The sequence below is a fragment of the Leuciscus leuciscus genome, assembly GCF_965113295.1.
Source record: "Leuciscus leuciscus genome assembly, chromosome: 5".
Lineage (NCBI taxonomy): Eukaryota > Metazoa > Chordata > Actinopteri > Cypriniformes > Leuciscidae > Leuciscus > Leuciscus leuciscus.
The window spans coordinates 41,023,381-41,040,494 of record NC_138729.1 but is presented as its reverse complement, the minus strand read 5'-3'; the positions used below and the strand labels follow the sequence as shown (position 1 = coordinate 41,040,494).

Sequence of the window (17,114 nt, the reverse complement as noted above, 5' to 3'; positions counted from 1 at the left end):
TGTAATAATAAAAGGCAAAAAAGCCAAAAGCCTTCTTTTTTCAGAAGGGCCCCAAGGGCCCCGAATTCTATACCGCGGTGCATTTGTTTCCCATAATAAATGCCGCACAGAAACGAGAGCATCCCATGGCAGTTGTATCAATGGATGCTGAGAAGGCATTCGACAGAATGGAGCCAAGTTTTCTTTTATATCCCCTAAGAGCTATGAACTTTGGGGATACATTTATTCAATGCATCAAAACGCTCTTTAATATACCTTAGGCTCAGATTTTTACTAATGTTTACCAGTGTTTTGTCTGATGACCTCTCGCTCTTCGGGGGATGTAGGCAGGGATGCCCAAGCTCACCTGTATTATTTTCTATTGCCATAGAGCCACCGGCTATTGCCATTCGTTCAAACCCATCAATTACTGGCATAACATTTGGCAAGGATGAGCACAGACTATCTCTGTATGCAGATGATCTCTCATTATTTCCAACTAATCCAGCTAATTATTTTCCCCCTCTATGTCTCAATGAATACAATGCAGTATCGGGTTAAAAGCACTTGTCTAAATTCGTACTGTCTATTTCAGTACGTTACGATTATATTTGCATAAAGAATATGGTTATTTTTTGTGAGGCTGAGCTGGATTTTCCATATGTCATCTAAACGCAGCTCCGTGGACCAGCACTAGTAGTATAGCTAGCCTTCCGTTTAAGCAGCCATTTTCCATTTGATCATAACTTTGACTGACGTGTTATCAGCCAATCAAATTTTGATGCGTAGTGACAGAATGCCCCAGGGGGCCAGCGATGTGTCGACGCTTGCCCGCGCTGATGTCCTCAACATTGGGGAGAGGAGGTTGCTATACAGTACAATGCTAAATCAGATACAATACATGTGTACAATAACAATTTTCGGAAAAAAATAACATTACAATGTCCAGAATTCGTTATCGTTACTGAAGGCCCTGGCTGAAACCCCACGGTATGCCACTGAAGTTAAATTACTCAAAAAGTGAAGCCTTTCCAGTCAGTGAATTAGACAATTGTAGGGTTTGAGGGCGAACCAAACAAAAATGAATCTTACAGGTGATTCGTTCAAACATAATTCCACACAGAACTCAACACTCCAGACCCCAAATCACCAATCCAGAACCATAAAATCCAGGCTCCAGCCAGTCTACGCTAACCAACAAAACCCCCAGCTAAGAACTTTATAGCCATGCAAGCTTCAAAGAGATGAATCCAACTAAAGGAAGAACTTTGTCAATGTTAGATAGTTTGGAAAAGACTGATTGGTTCAAAGATGGCAAAGCTCAGGGCCCGACCAAGATAACGGCAGAGGTTGCTTGATCCCACGACAGATATACAAAACAGACCTCAAACCACAGAGACTGAGACTTTACCTATAAAAATACATACAATCATCCCAAAACAATTCTCGATGGACTTATAATCAAACATCGTGCAACTACATAATTCTATATTGTGTCTACAACCTATATGTGTGTCTAATATGCTTAGATCCCATATAAGTCATGTAATTGTTAAAAAAAGTAAAAGTAATTGTTATGAAAGTGTGTCTCGTTTCCTATCAGTACGATCGTATTTTCTTAATTCAAAAGATGGCTTGATTGAAATCTGTGTAAAATGTTTCGTATTTTTATAATAGTAATGATGTCTAAACTGTGGCCTCTGTACTCTCTGCTAGAGCTGGAGAGTAAAGAGATCACAGATAACGCATGATTTACAATGAGAAGTGAAGAAAATGCCACCTCTCAAATAAAGACAGTGCCTAATTGGTCAGAACTCATCCAGGAGGCTGGACAAACATTTGAGTTTAAAATCTTAGGACCCGAACAAAGCTTGGAGAAGAGTCGATTCAAAAACGATCATGGAGAAGCCATGACGGAGTAACCAGACAGACGAGTAACCATGTAGACGAGCAGACGAAAGAACCCAAATCAAGATCAGAAGAACATGGGTTAAACAGCTTCATTCAAGCCGTCTAACAACTCTCGTCTCAATTTTCTTTTTTTTCTTAGTTTTCTTTTCTTTTCCGTTGTAAGTCTCGGTTCTAAGTTAAGTTTTGTGGCAAAGTTTCGGTCCACGATTCGACTGCAAAGCCCGCTTCCAACTTCAAAGACTTTCCATCCATCCGCCAGCACACCACGTGATTGGCCGCCCCAGACATCTATCCAGGCACGAGGAGACGCCAGCCAATGAACCCGGGAAACCCCTTTTACACCGACAAAGGCAAGTAGCCTCCAGACTCTTAAGCTGAACTGGTGCATTGATATAGATTTAATAACCCACCTAAGAAACGATAGAAGGGTTAAATTAATGATTGATGGTTCGTTCAGGTCATGCCTTATAAGTGCATATAGAAACTTGGGATTTCATCATCTCACTCTTAAAACTCATTCTTTCTGCAACTCGTATGTGTGCGTGTGTTTGTGTTAGATATTAGTTTTATGTGTTAGAATTGTCAATAAAATCTTGTTTGTATTTTAAAGAGAAGTGTTACTTGTGTTATGTGCTTACGAATTTAATGTCTTAAACTGCTGATCTAAGTTACCTTGCTAATAAATAGTGTTTCACTATAGTTTGGATATTTATATCCGCTGCAGAGCTGATAGTTACGGCCGAGTTCAAATGAACGCTGGACAAGTAATTTGCATGGCCGTAATAAGTGATTCTTTCGAATTCCCTATAAATGTATTAATAATTCCTTTTGAGCTAAATTGACCTGTCGGAAACCCCTACATTACACAATGATATTAGAACTATTTCTGGATCCTTAAAATGGTGTCCCAGTGGTTTTAAGTATTTGGGTATCAGTATTGGTGGCTCCATTGATAAAGTCAACCAGGAAAACTATGTGAAGCTTTTGAACCAAATTAAAATGGATCATAACCAATGGATGGACTTGTCGCTGTCATTAATTGGCGAATTCAATACAATGAAAATTAATATATTGCCCAAATTAATTTACTTATTTCATTGTATCCCTTTTAAAAATGACCTCAACAAAACTATTTTGTCTATTTGGTCTGCCTGGTAGGCAAACCAGGCTGTAGGCTAGATAAAATGAAAAATGACTATTTAGTCATGCTAAGGCGCAAGCTCGCCTTCAGAAGCTGCCTGCTAAGGCCAGCTGAACTGATAGCAAGCGGCCACTAGCTGCCAGAACCCAGCGTCGCTGGAAGACCACTAACAAGGAGGCTTGTATTTGGGAACATGTCTTTAGGGAGGACTAGTGAGGCCTACTACCTCCTCAGTAAAGCTAGCTGTGCAGCTGCCCATCCTTGGGACTTCACCTTCAGACAGGCTTGATGAGGCCTACTACCTGCCTTCAGGGAGGCCTGGAGAGGCCTACTACCTGATAGCTAGCTAAAAACTGGTTATTGCTATGAACCCTGATTCTGGGTGTCAGTCCCAGGGTGGCCTGCTAAGGCCTGCCAGTCTTGGGGCTCAGTCTCAGAGCGGCCTGTAAAGCCAGTCGTCTGAAAGTTTTATTTAGGTAAGAAAATGACTGCCATGGCCATGGTGGCCTGATAAGGCCAACCACCTGACAGTGGTCAATCCAATTTGGCTGATCATAATCGGGGCAGGCCCACTGAAGCCAATTGCGTGATTGGACAGTAAATTAACAGTCGAGCACCCCATGATGGGGCTCAGGGTCAGGGAGGCCTTGCTATGGTCAACGCCTAACCATCAACACCACTGTTTGTGTACCCCGTCACTCAAGACTCACTTAGAAGATTTGAAAGGCCTACTAGGCCTGAAGCAAGTCAGTGCTGTCAGCCAAATTCATACTGCCGGGGTCTCGCCATCAGGGAGGCCTGGTTGGGCCTACTAGCTGATAGCCAGTCTATTCTGCTACAAACAAATACCGTTGGGAAACATACTACACCAACACAAATATTGAGGCCACCCACAGGAGGCCTAGTAAGGCTAGCTACCTGGTCGCAGCTATAATGTATGTCCCACAACGTTAGGACTCCCTTCTGAGGAGGCCTGTTTAAGGCCTACTACCCAAAAGTGAGTCTACTGCCTGAATTACTACGGCCAACCACCTGAGGTAAGCTGGCCTACAGCACCCTCTGGGGCTGCCCAGTCAAGGAGGCCTGCTGAGGCCCACTACCTAACAGCGCAGCCTTCGTTGGCAGATAGGCTGTTTACACAGCGCCTACAGCATCCTGGTCCCTAATCATATTGCCCATGGCAGTGTACTCAGCAAAAAACACAGCACCATTTAAGCAAGGGGAGTACAACATACACCACTTTGCCTCAACGGAGGCCCCAGAGTCAGGGGCCTACCATCTGTATGCATGGGCGTCAGCTCATGGCAATGGTCTGGCTTCACGGGAATGTACTTCGAAAACCAAAAAGAAGTGAAGGTTAGAACTTTCCGCTCGACCCGAGCCATAATGGTGCGAGGTAGGATAATACAGAACTGAGAGTGAAGTACTCAGACCTACCCAGTATCACAGGGGAATACTACCACCTAACCCTGAGATTTAACAGGGTGCGGGCCCGCCAGTGGCTCTAGAGGTGACATAATTTTATCTGCACCCAGCCTAGGGGAGTGGGGCTGACTTTTAAGCCAACCGACTACAGCCCGATGCTCGAGCAGTAGCTCAGCGAGGTGAGTGGAGCCTATTCTGACGGCCCAAATCCATATGCTAGTTCTGCACGGCGGGGTCGGGCAGACAAAAACCCTGCACGGCGGGGTACAACCCAAATATTGGTACAACCCTTTTGTTCTGGTCTGGGTATTTGAGGGTAGGTGACAGAGCAGTCTTTGGGACCCTTTAACCAAGAACATCCCCCATACAGTGCTGTTTCAGTGTTTTCCTGTTGGAAAACACTCACACACCACTGTGTTTCTCTGTCAGGAATGCATTGCTTACTTTTAGAGTCATCTTTGAGTAACTGATGTTATGTATTTATTATTTCAGAATTGGCTTTTAATCATTTACTTGTGTAATTGGCATGGTACATTTTTACCTAACAAATAAATGTTACATCTTGATTTATTCTGAAGTTTTCTGAAATCATTATTTTAGTAGATTATGTCTAAAATATGTCTATGTTTAGTAGATTATTTAGCTGGTGCTACCACAGCTCTGTGTCCAGGATAGGTCAAACTAAAGGCGCATATGAATGGAGCAGTAGGCACGTCATCTGAAGACATTTTGATTTCTGTCTATCACTGACTTGGCAAGTTGTAAGGAAGTGGCTAAATAAACTACACTTTTTTGAATGAGTGAGCAGTAGGCAACTGACTTAAGAGGTATTAGCAAACCCTGCACCCTCTGACCAAGATCAGACTGGTGAGGCTGTGTCCGTGAAATCCACGTAAACCCGGGGCGTGTGACTCTGTGCGACATCGGGTCCCTTAATGAATGAATAATTGAAAGTATGGGATACTCAGAATAATCAAAGATCTAAATTAATTAATAATCAATATTTATGTATCTTTTCTAATAAGAAACACAATCTAAATTTGATTATCATTTGAAATTGGAGTCAGATTAAGCATAAGGCTAAAGTAATATTTAAACTAAATTCCAATAAATTAAGTGAACTTCACTGGAGCGCTGAAAAGACATACACGCATTATTCCTTCGCCCAGGCCGTTGGACTCCATCATTGGGCCAATGGGTGGTCCTTACACCTGCATTCACAAAGAGGAAAAGACAGCTGTCAGCATACAAGGTGGAAGAAACTAGAAAAATAGCTAATGTGCGTATTCATGTGGAAAGGGTTATTGGATTGGTTAGAAGGAAATATCAGATTTAGCAAAGTAGGGCAATGCCCATCGAACACATGGCAACAAAACCAGGCGAGTCACTGACATTGATTGATAAGACTGGAGTTATTTGCTGTGCCTTGTCAAATAGTCTGTGGTCCCACTGGAGTAAAAAATTACAAAAACTACCAGAACATGCATGGCATATAAATGGGTCATGGTTGGTAAAAGTAATACCTGTGGTTAATTTGTCATTTCAGTGTAAAAAGGAACAAAGCCAGTAGTAGTAGTGCACACTAATGCAATAATTGACAAACTATGAAGTAAACTTCTGATCATTAGCAATGATATTACTTTTTCTTTCTAGCAAAACATGCTCAGCTGAGCGTTTGACATTTTTTCCTATGATATTTATAAATGAATTGACAACTGTTTAAATGAAAACTTTGGACGTTAATGATAAATTATATATTAAATGTTGGTATACTAACAGAATAGCAGCATAACAATACATTGTGTTTTTAGTGAATTTTTTGTGTAACCTAGGAGTTCAATCCAATCTAAAAGTACCGTGGAGTCCTGCAAATATTCCCATGTAGAAATAAATACAAGATTAGCTGCAGTAGCTTTGTTTGAATTTGGAACTTCAAAGTTCAGATTTTAATGACATTTAATAAATTTTTTAAAAAAGTGTACACTGTTTTAGGTCTTGTAAATAACACCAGTAATACCTTTCGTTGTATAATTTAATCTTAATCTTTTCATTGTTAATAATAATTGTCAATAAACATCTGATTGTCAAAAAAATACACATTCATGCTAATCAGTGTTTTTCATTGGCAAAAAGACTGAATGAAGGACCTGAACTGTGTTGGCTAGGGTTAGATTTTATTACTTAGTTATTTTTATTACTTAGTTAGCTATTAGTTATTTTGTAACTTGCTGTCCCAACACTTCTGGAAGGATACAGTTTCTGAAAAAAATTCTCAGCTTTGGGAATCACATCATCCCAAAAGTCCATATCAGGTACAATTCTTTCAATAAAAATGTCATTAGAGTTCCACACCACAAAGTCACAATACTCAGCATCCACTATGTGAAGCTGTGCCTGGACTTGGAAGTAGTAAGCATGGCTCCTGTCCAGTGTAACATCATCCCCGTCTTTAATGAGGCAGAATCCCTTGTCTCCAGCACACAGGCGTAAATTTCCTTCATCTTCCTTGCAGTGTGGGCACTAAAATTCACAGTGAAAACAACATGTAATTTTTTTAATATTTTTGCTTATTTCACTAATTAAAACATTGAATATTATTTGCAGACTGTGTGGTTTCCCGATCTTGTCACTTAGTATTGAGTCAGGCTGTGAGAATAGTTAAGTGAAATTATGATTTAACATGTCAAACATCTTTTTAGCACGTTTTTAATGAATCGCCATATTACTTTTATCTCACAAATCCCAGTTCCATGACAGTCGCATGTGACAGTCCCATCAGGCGAGGCTCCCATGTATGGCCACTTGGAATTCAGCCAGATACCACTTTCCATACAGGAGAAGCCCTCCTGCTCCAGACCCATCAGCAGTGATGGGAATAACGGCGTTATAAATAAACGGCGTTACTAACGGCGTTATTTTTTTCAGTAACGAGTAATCTAACTAATTACTGCTTCCTCCATTACAACGCCGTTACCGTTACTGTCAATAAAAATGCGGCGTTACTTTAATTGAGCTCACTGAAGCGGTTTTCATCCGAGTAGGCTCTCTCTCAGCCATGGGAGCTGCAAAGTTTTTTCTCTGGTGTGTGAGTGTTTATGAGGCGCGGGACTCGACAAAAGCGAGGCGAATGCCGCGAGCGTGCTCGACAGTGCACGAGAGAGACCGAGTGTGTCCGAGAACGCGCTCGACAGTGCGCGAGAGAGACCGAGTGTGTCCGAGAACGCGCTCGACAGTGCGCGACAGAGACCGAATGTGTCCGAGCATAAATACTTTATTTATAAATAAATTACACATATCAGCATTTGAATAATCTCTGTAGCATATTGGTATCATATGCAATGCTTTAATTAGTTTATATAACATAAACTCCAAAATAACCTGCAGGGAACGTTCAAACATAGGCCTATTTGTTTGAAGGTTGTGAGCACGTGCGGCAAACACGACTAGAATTTGGCTAAAATAACCTCTGATAATGACGTTCTCTGTAGGTTATAAAAATAAACCCCCAAAAGATTATATTGTATTATTATTATTTATGTTGATACATTGTTCAGTATTATATTGAAAGCTCTTTTTGTTAAACTTACTATTGTGAGGAAGAAAATACTTCAAGTAGGCTATACAGAATGTCTACCAGTTGTAAAGGTGTGTGAGTTTTATCATTTTAATTATATGCACTAGTGTATGTGTATGTATATTTTTATTAGGCTACTATTTATTTATTTTTGGTACATTTCTTAAGAAGCATAATTTATTTTTAGACTTATTTGTTGGCCAGTTGTGGTCTGTGCAATAAATATTAAAAGTTCTAAACCATCTATTGTTTTATTGTTGCACTATAGTAATGATACTATTTTAATATTTAAATTAATAGGTGTCTCTCACATTGTCCCACAGCAACATTAAAATAGTGTAGATTAGTGTACAATGTTTTATAATAATAAGATGTTCTATTTAGTGTCAATTTCATTCATTTAACATTTCATATTGGGGGTATCCAAGAAATTTCTTATATTTAAACTTTAAAAAAAAAAAATTAAGTAACGCAATAGTTACTTTCCCTGGTAATTAGTTACTTTTGTAATGATGTAATTCAGTTACTAACGCAGTTACTTTTTGTGAGAAGTAACTAGTAACTATAACTAATTACTTTTTTTAAGTAACTTGCCCAACACTGCCCATCAGCCTCTCATACTCTCCTCTGGCTTGTGCCTCATGTTTACATCCGTACCTGTAAACAGTACACAAAAACAATCAGCCAAAAATGAAATGGTAATAATGTGATAATATCCGTGATAATATCAAAATTAAATCCGCACCCGCCCAGACCCGTTAATATTTGGCCCGTTACCCGACCCGTGCCCGCGATAAACCACACAGGTGACGCGTTCATGTAACAACATGTAAGGGTGCGCTGCCAATAACGCACCTAAAAGCTGTCACAAAGAACTTGGAAAAGTAATGATTATTAATAGGCCTATGTCAAATATATCAATGAGACATTTCAATTGTTTATTAATAAGCAAGTGTTTTCTGTGTCAAAGATGATGATGCTGACTCGCGATCTTCGCAGTAGTGAACGCGCCAGAGAGAAATGCACATTTCATACGGATTATAAGCAGAGAACAGTCTGTTTTCTTTCGTTTTGAATTGTTTTGTTTAAAAGTACACATTTCATGCTTTCTATTTCTCAGGTCTGTGAGGCAAGTAGCTTATACGTTAAGTTTCGGTTCATTTAAGTTCATCAGTTCACACGCGGGTGCCTGGCCGTGTCCTGATTATATTGCCTGCCTGCTATATTTAGCCTACTTCTTATTTATTAAATCCAGGAATTTGGTAGATGAAACATTGATTAAAATTAAGATACAATTAATACAAAACGAAATTCACTTTAAAGAAAGGCTGAACAAACTTAATGAAGTGGTCAAAATCATGTCTGCCCACTCCATTTATAATCAACATGAAATATATAAAACAAATTATATTATTTTATTTAAACATGAATATGAAACTAAATCGTTTTTTAATGACTGGGCTACAACACATAGGCCTATTAGCCTACAGTACAGAGACATTTAATGTCGCAACTTGGTCGGACTAAAAGGGGAGAAAAAAATAAAATTGGGTCGGTCCTAAATTGACAGGGTCGTTCGGGTTACGGCAAACAAGAATATTTTTAAGGATGGCCTGACTAAAACACATATTTGCGTATGTGTAATGCTGGTAATTTAGACATACAAATATTGCACATATTTTTCATCCGCTACCCGCCCTCAAGGAGTTCATTATCCGCCCGCGTCCCCGCCCGTGAATTTTAGGAATGTCACAATCCACCCGTTTTAGCCACTTTTATGCGGGTACCCGTTGCAGGACTCTGGTAGTCTTACCCAAAATCTCACCTTCGTCTTATCCTAATTCAATTCCTAAATACCTTGTCGCAACTGTGGTGAATTTGTGTGCCTCTGGGTAGCATATGGCCTTAATCAAGCTCTTGGATGGATTCAGAGGGTTAGTTTTAAGAACTTGTTCAGCTTAGAGGCAGTTATGCGTCCAGCTCTTTGTCGAAACCAGATCCTGGATGAACCCTGGCTTTGAGTTGCCTTCTCTACAGCATGGACCTAAGAGGGGGTTAACTCTTCTAGCTGGAAATCCTGGCATAGCTCTCCAAGCTCTTTGGGGGGTAGCTGCAGAGTCTCTGGTGTTCTGTATTCAAGAACAGTTTTAGGCAGCAAATAAGATGGGGACAAATTCTTTATGGTAATTCTCCCTAGCCATCAGTGCAGCACTCCTTGGACAGTTTCTGCTTAAGGACTCAAAAAACCTAGCATATGTTTCTGACCCTTTCTTCACTCTTGGACATTGAAGTGGGTTCACAACCTTAGGTTGTTCAGTTGATTTCCCAGCGATGGCATCATCCAGTTTTTGTTTTTTGGATTTTGCTGAGGAGAAGTCTATAAGAGCTACAGGAGAAGCAGGAATCTGGAAAAATTTAAAAGCATGAAGAACATAAAGTACTGCCCTATTACTGGAAATGACAAAAAATAACTGACAATTTTTAACACAGACTTCTGTGGTCCATAACATCGAAGATTAAGATTTAAAATATGACATTGCAACTGCAATTTGTGTTGTTTGTATTAATCTAAGTCAAACCATATGAATTTTGGTTGCAGTGTTAGATCATACTTTCCCTGTGTTACCTGCACAAGCGTGTTTTAGGAATTGACAGTCGCTGTCATTTCCCTTAGTAAAGTAGGGTACAAAACAAAAGTAATGTTATGTACAGTACATTTGAATACCTTTTTTACATGTGATGGCATCAGCCATTTGCACTTTTCCATTGTGCAGGAGGCTGTATCTCGTATCTTAACACCAGCTTCAATGGAAAAAATAACTGCCCCTACATGTGAACAGGACTCTGACAATCTGAGAAAAGAATAGAATAGACATTTCTTAATTAACCACAAATTGAACATTGTATTTTGCATGGTTAATCTATGGGTGTGCACTGGCGATATGTTTAAAACAATAAATAGAACAAGCAAGACTAACAGCTAACAGTTATACAAAATACAGGCGAAAATAACTTACCCTGCCATGCAATTGCAATGAGCTGTAATGACTTCTCCGCTTTCTTTCGCAATGATCCACGTCTTTACTGGTGTTTCGGCGGACCTTTGAGAGTGGTTAACCTAATAACGTAAAGTAAACAGCCGTAAAAGTAACGTCGAGAAGCGCCGCAGCGTTGAATGGTTGTTAGGGTTAACATTACGGATTAATCCACAGGACAAACAAGAAATGTCACTCACCCGGGCGAAAACCAAACGACACTCATTGTGGAGCATCGTGGTACCGAGATCGTGGACCCAACCATTTACAAAAAAGTTGTATGCCTCCATACTTTTGTATGCTTTCATTTGTTGTCTTGAGTAGAAGGATGTCTGTAGGACAAGGTAGGCAGGCAAATCTTTCAATTCAGTTGAAAAATTGCTCCTCTTCATAACGTAAGGATCACGTCCAACATATGTTTTGATTTTTTGTTTATATCTTTCTCTTGTAATAGCTTCTAAAGTAGTACAGTATGGACTTTCCTCCATCTCGTCCATTCCGCTCTTCACTTCCTGCCCTCCATCTGAATTTTGCGCGTCATCACAATCACGTGACTGCAAACCACCAATTGGCAGCATACTCTTTTAGCACAAAACATCACGGCTGTGTCCTTTGCAGAGGTGCGAAAATTAACCGAAAATGTTCTGTCATTGACGGGCAGACGGGCATGAGCGAGCGCGTGCAGTCACTGCTGAATTGCCTGAGTCAATTTGAGGGCAAGAGTGCGGTCCCACTTAAGTTATTTCAGAGGCTCCTGGGGCATATGGCATCAGCAGCGGCAGTCACGCCGCTCGGACTGCTTCATATGAGACCCGCTTCAGCACTGGCTTCGCGATCGAGTCCTGGGATGGGCATGGCAACAGAGCACAGGAGTGCCCTTAGAACGAGTGCCCAGGCATGTTGTTGTATCAACAGATGCCTTAGCCACGGTTTGGGGTGCCATGTGCAATGGACATGCTGCCGTGGGCTCCTGGACAGGACCCCAGCGCCTTTGGCATGTCAATTGCCTCGAGTTGCTGGCAGTACGCTTAGCCATTTTAGGACGTTGCTAAAGGGTAAGCACGTACTAGTCCGTTCAGACAACACGGCGACAGTAGCGTACATCAACCATCAGGGTGCGCCGTATGTCGCAACTCGCCCGCCATCTCTTGTTATGGAGTCACAAGTGTCTGAGGTCGCTTCGTGCCATTTACATTCCGGGCGAGCTCAATCGTGTAGCTGATGAGCTCTCACGACAACGCTCATGTCCCGGGGAGTGGAGACTCCATCCCCAGACGGTTCAGCTGATTTGGGAACAGTTCGGCAACGCACAGGTAGATATGTCCCGATCTGTGGAACCTGCATGTGTGGGTTCTGGACGGGACGCGGAAGGTTTGAGTACCCTACCACCTCAGGTGGTGGCTACCATCACTTCAGCTAGACCCTTGTCCACGAGACACGCCTACGCTCTGATGTGGAACCTCTTCGTCACCTGGTGTTCTTTTCGCCGAGAAGATCCCAGAAAATGCCTGATCGGGTCTGTGCTCTCCTTCCTCCAGGAAGGGCTGGAACGAAGGCTGTCTCCTTCCACCCTTAAGGTTTATGTGGCTGCTATCTGTGCACACCACAACCTTGTGGAGTCAAAAATGGTAGGACAGCATAACCTGGTCGTCAGGTTCCTTATAATAATAATAATAATAATAATTCATTACATTTATATAGCGCTTTTCTCGGCACTCAAAGCGCTTTACATAGAAAGGGGGAATCTCCTCAACCACCACCAATGTGCAGCATCCACTTGGATGATGCGACGGCAGCCATATTGCGCCAGAACACCCACCACACACCAGCTAACTGGTGGAGAGGAGACAGTGATGAAGCCAATCAGTATATGGGGATGATTAGAAGGCCATGATGGGCCATGAAGGGCCACTGGGCAAATTTGGCCAGGATGCCGGGGTTACACCCCTACTCTTTCGAAAGACATCCTGGGATTTTGAATGACCACAGAGAGTCAGGACCTCGGTTTTACATCTCATCCGAAGGACGGGGCGAGGAGGTTAAATCCTCCTTGCCCCCTACTCATGCCCTCTTGGGGCCTCGCAGTGGTACTATCTGCGCTGCAGAGAGCTCCCTTCGAGCCATTGTAAATCAGTAGAGCTTAAGTACCTTTCTATGAAGGTGGCGCTCCTGGTTGCTTTGGCCTCCATCAAGAAGGTAGGGGACCTCACCCTCACGTGATCTTGAGACCCCGGCCTGGATATGTGCCCAAGGTTCCCACCACTCCTTTTAGAGATCAGGTGGTGAACCTGCAAGCGCTGCCCCTGGAGGAGGCAGACCCAGCCTTGGCACTGCTCTGTCCAGTACGCGCCCTTCGCGCTTACGTAGGCAGAACGCAGTGTTTCAGGACCTCAGACCAGCTCTTTGTCTGTGTTACGTCCCTGTGCTTGTGCGTGGCTGTATCTCTCTATCTCTCTCTATCTCTCTCTCTGATATATTCTTAGGTTCGCTCCACCTCTGGTATGCTGTTGGCTTGGGGAGATGTCAGTTTTTATCAAATCACGTGACATCACTTCCCCTGCGGCCAATCAAGTTTCCCGCCAGCAGCAATAAGAGACGCGGAACGCGAGGAAGCAACTTTTTTTTTTTTGCTTTGTACGCTTATTCTTTTTGTTACTGTCGTAGCAAAACGCTGACGCTAAAGAGTTGATGTCTTTTCTTTTCTTTCTTTTATTAGTTAGAATAGAGATTTAATTACAAGTTAGAATGAGTTTTGTTTTGTTCTTTTCTTTTCTTTGGCTTCACTAATTGCCAGAGGTGGACAAAGTACACAACTTCCTTACTTGAGTGAAAGTACAGATACTACTGGTCAAATATTACTCCGTTACAAGTAAAAGTTGTAAAGACCAATTCTTACTTAAGTAAAAGTACAGAAGTACTCGTTTTTAAAAGTACTTAAGTATCAAAACCATCATGGACAGCACTGTGACTGCAGTAGAGTCATTCAGGTTCCTGGGCACCACCATCTCTCAGGATCTGAAGTGGGACACTCACATAGACTCTATTGTGAAGAAAGCCCAACAGAGACTGTACTTCCTGCGTCAGCTGAGGAAATTCAACCTGCCACAGGAGCTGCTCGTACAGTTCTACTCAGCTGTCATCCAGTCCATCCTCTGCACTTCCATCACCGTCTGGTTCGGCTCTGCTACCAAAACCGACCTCCGTAGACTACAGCGGATAGTTCGGACTGCTGAGCGAATCACTGGCACTACCCTTCCCACACTCAAAGTACTGCACTCATCCAGAGTGAGTAAAAGGGCTCGCAAAATCACTCTGGACCCGTCACACCCAGCACACTTTCTGTTTGAACTGTTACCGTCTGGTCGACGCTACAGAGCACCGAGCACAAAAACAACCAGACACAGGAAAAGTTTCTTTCCCCAGGCCATCTACCTCAGGAACACTTAAATGTTCCCCTACTGTGGAACAAACATGTGCAATACTTCCCTCAGACATTTCATTATAGCACCTTATAACTCTATATATATTTATAATTTATAATCTTTTAATTTTTTTTTCAATTTTTTTATTTATACCTATGTTACTTGTCACTTGTCTTGTCACTTTATATTGTATGTGTACTGGAAGCTACTGTCACCAAGACAAATTCCTCGTATGCGCAAGCATACTTGGCAATAAAGCTCTCTCTGATTCTGATTCTAATTCTGATTCAAAAGTAAAAAGTAAATGTCAATGCATTGTTTTATATTACCTTATGCCTCTGAATCTATGCCTACCCTCATATCAATATCACATTTATTTCTAGAACACAGTTCCAGTAGTGGGATTGAATATGAGATTGAATAAGTGCACTCAATAACATCTACAATGGTTTCGGACACCCAAATGGCTGTTCCCTCACATAGTGCCCTTGGCTTAGTTTTTTGGCTTTGACGTCAACCCGACTTTCATTTCCAAACCAAAATCATCCCCTGACTGATGTTACTACTTTCTACTCAAGGACCTTGACAGAAATGTAGTGGAGTAAAAGTATGATATTTGTCTTTCAAATGTAGTGAAGTTAAAGTAAAAAGTTTCCAGAAAAGATAATACTCAAGTAAAGTGCAGATACTCAAAAAGTGTACTTAAGTACATTACTCAAGTAAATGTACTTTGTTACTGTCCACCACTGCTAATTGCATCCCTTTTATCAGATATTTTTCTTGATCTGTAAATATTTGCTTATTTTTTTCCTTGCTTATATTCACCATTATTATTATTACTATTTGTTGTATTATAATTTCACTTCTGTATAATAAATAATTTTTCTTTCGCACTAATTTGTTGTGTTGTCTCTTGCCACCCTAATCACATCAAATTTTATCACAACCTCAATGTTACCTCATAGGAGTTCGTAACAGTCTGTTACGGCGGGCAGAAGAAGGGAAAGGCTCTCCCCAAGCAGAGGTTGTCTCACTAGATAGTGGACGCTATTGTCTTGGCATACCAGGTTCAAGGCCTGCCTCGCTAACAGACATCTAGAGCTGCAGGCTGGGCGACACCTAACACATTCGCGAGATTCTACAATCTCCGAGTGGAGCCAGTGTCCTCCCGTGTACTTGCTTCCAGTAGGGCTGTTGCAATAACCGCAATATTGTAGTACCGCGCTACTGACATGCCAACCGCAGAGGAATGCAAGTAACCGCAGCAACCAAGATATTTGCGTGTTTTCTTTTTTCATGAGGCTATAGCCTTCTTGTTTTGAACTTCGATAAGTTAATAATGATAACAAGACTGTTTTTATCATGGTGGTTTTCACAGAGGCTTCGTACTGTTGTGGATTTTTCCCCTAAACCCGACTATCTAGTGTCTACAAATCGACACTTAATAAATAAAACTGTTGCGTCTACTGATCGACACAGAGCGTCTACAAATTGACACTTAATGATGTTTTATTAACAAAGTTCGGGAGGAGCAGGTTCAGATAATTAACCAAATTATGCACAGCTGGAGATTAATCAGTAATCAACTCAATGACAGAGTATAAATTCACAGCAGACCTATCTCTGTTCATTGAAAGTTTGTCAGCATCCCTCCTCCACCCCATCTCCTCACTTCCAGTTCCATCTACACTTACCAACTGGGGGGAGTACTCTGGGTTCGGGCCTAACTCCGAGCTCGGAGCCCTCCCCCCGGACAGCACGCCAAATACGCATAAACTATTGTACTAATTATATGTAGATGTGAACCAGGGCCGGCCCGAGGCATAAGCGAACTAAGCGGCTGCTTGGGGCCCCCTCGCCACCAGGGGGCCCCCAATCGAGTTTTTTTTATTTATTATTATTATTATATTTTTTTTACATATTAATTAACTTAAACAAGTGACATAAATGAATGAAAGGATTAATAATTCAAGACAAGAAAATTCTGATTTCATGATCAATATACCTGCCTACAACTGCTGTTGTGTCTGCCAGTGTTTGAGTCATGCGCATAACCTCGCGTGCATAGACAATTTGTGCGCAAAGTCACGATAATGTTAAGCCATGTCACAAAAATTTGATTTGATCAATGATTTATCCTTTAAATGTAATGATATTCAGAACAGAACAAGAATAAAAAAATCTATAAACTATAGAAATAACTGTAAACAAGCCAAAACGAAATAATTTAGAGCGAAAGCGAAAGTAAGCGGCGTTGGGCTCACGTATCTCTCTCATTAGAATCAAAATGTTTCAACATTCGCGATGGATTTGGATGGTAAACTATTCTTTATCATAGGCTTTGTACTTCACTCACGATCCAATATCGACGGAAAAAATCATCCTCTTCACACGCGCAAAAATGTGCTTGGAAACATCACAGTGGAAGATTACAAAGCTGGAACATGTTGTGTGTGTGTGTGTGTGTGTGTGAGTCGCGGGGGCGATCGAACAGTGGAAACAAAAACATACTCCGTCATGTTCATACAAGACATCATTCAAACTGCAAAGTGTTGCAAAACGTTGGAGGATATTTTGCAAATAATTGTTTTAATATGTTTTGTGACAGTTTGTTTTCAGAAGTTTCC

General features: G+C 41.4%; 1 long non-coding RNA gene across 1 annotated transcript; it reads right to left on the bottom strand.

Moving 5' to 3' along the window:
- Nucleotides 1-8,633: 8,633 nt before the first annotated feature.
- LOC309499249 lies at nt 8,634-16,286 on the bottom strand. The gene is made up of 6 exons (XR_014206170.1): nt 15,232-16,286; nt 11,266-13,843; nt 11,048-11,148; nt 10,756-10,882; nt 10,334-10,435; nt 8,634-8,687 (listed from the first exon to the last, which is right to left on the bottom strand). It is a non-coding gene; the product is annotated as an uncharacterized lncRNA (long non-coding RNA).
- Nucleotides 16,287-17,114: the final 828 nt, after the last annotated feature.